Genomic DNA, 1,169 nt, shown 5'->3' with positions numbered 1-1,169 from the left:
ACAATGAAATGGTAAACACATGCAATCCAAAATGACTTTGGCCTTAAGATTAAGGTTTTATAAGACTACATATGAATTCTGTTAAAGATGGACTGTTCTTTGAGGTAACATATGCATATTTTTTATATTTACTTGTAATAATTTAGGGTATGGTGAGAAAGTTAAATAAGATGTGGACCCAGAGGCAGAGCTGTAGAGTTAAAGGCAGTTTATTAGCATGTCGAAAAAGAGTCTTACAGGTTATCAGGGGGCCATCAGCCTGAACAAGCAAACAAATCCAGGAGGTTTTCAGACCGGTAGAAGCGAGAGAACAGATTCAGGGTAACCAAACAAAAACAACTGGCACAGTGAAGCAACAAAGAGACTCTGGCAATCAAGTACAGGCAAGCGGGGCTTTATATACTGTGTGTCAATGACCAATTGAGAGCAGGTGTGCAGGCATGTGGCTAATCAGGTGACAGCAGAAGAGGGAAAACAGTGGAGGCCACTTGTGGAGAGGTGAGGCATAACATGACATGGACTGGAAAGTTCTATAAGACATGTTTGTGCAAAGACAGGAAGAAAACTCTGAGGGTGAGGAGGTAGATGAAGGAGACAGAGTCTGTGTCACCATGTCTCTGGAAGCGTTAAAATAATTAAAATAACTAACGAGTAGAATAGAGAAATCCCTGTTCATTGTTGTAGCTCTGTCTGCAGAGGTAATGAATTCTTCTGCTCTAGATGTATAAAAATGTTGATCTATTGCTTCTTCAGCTCAGCTTCAAGTACATTTTTGTGTATACACAACATGACAATGTCAGGCTCAACACATTGGTACTCACATGGCAAACATCTATCTATCTATCTATCTATCTATCTATCTATCTATCTATCTATCTATTTAGACCTAGATAAGATCTTGACTGAGTCTCCCAAACTCACACAGTTTATTCCAAAGGAGGGGAGATTGGTTAGTAAAGGCCCCACCCCCAAATTATTATTATTTTTATCTAGCCATACACGAAAGTCCTTACCACAGCGGTCTGGGTTTCATGTCATAATGGCTGCTGTGAAAAAGGTCTGTAGAGGCCAAAAGAAAGCTACAAAAACATAATAGAAAATAACTAGAAGAGTGTGAAGGGAATAAAGCACTCTTCAGAGTAATAAGACATCATTTCAGCCCTTGTTGA

The sequence above is a fragment of the Dicentrarchus labrax genome, unplaced genomic scaffold (assembly GCF_905237075.1).
Source record: "Dicentrarchus labrax unplaced genomic scaffold, dlabrax2021, whole genome shotgun sequence".
NCBI classification, from domain to species: Eukaryota; Metazoa; Chordata; class Actinopteri; family Moronidae; genus Dicentrarchus; species Dicentrarchus labrax.
Note: the sequence above shows the minus strand (reverse complement) of the source record.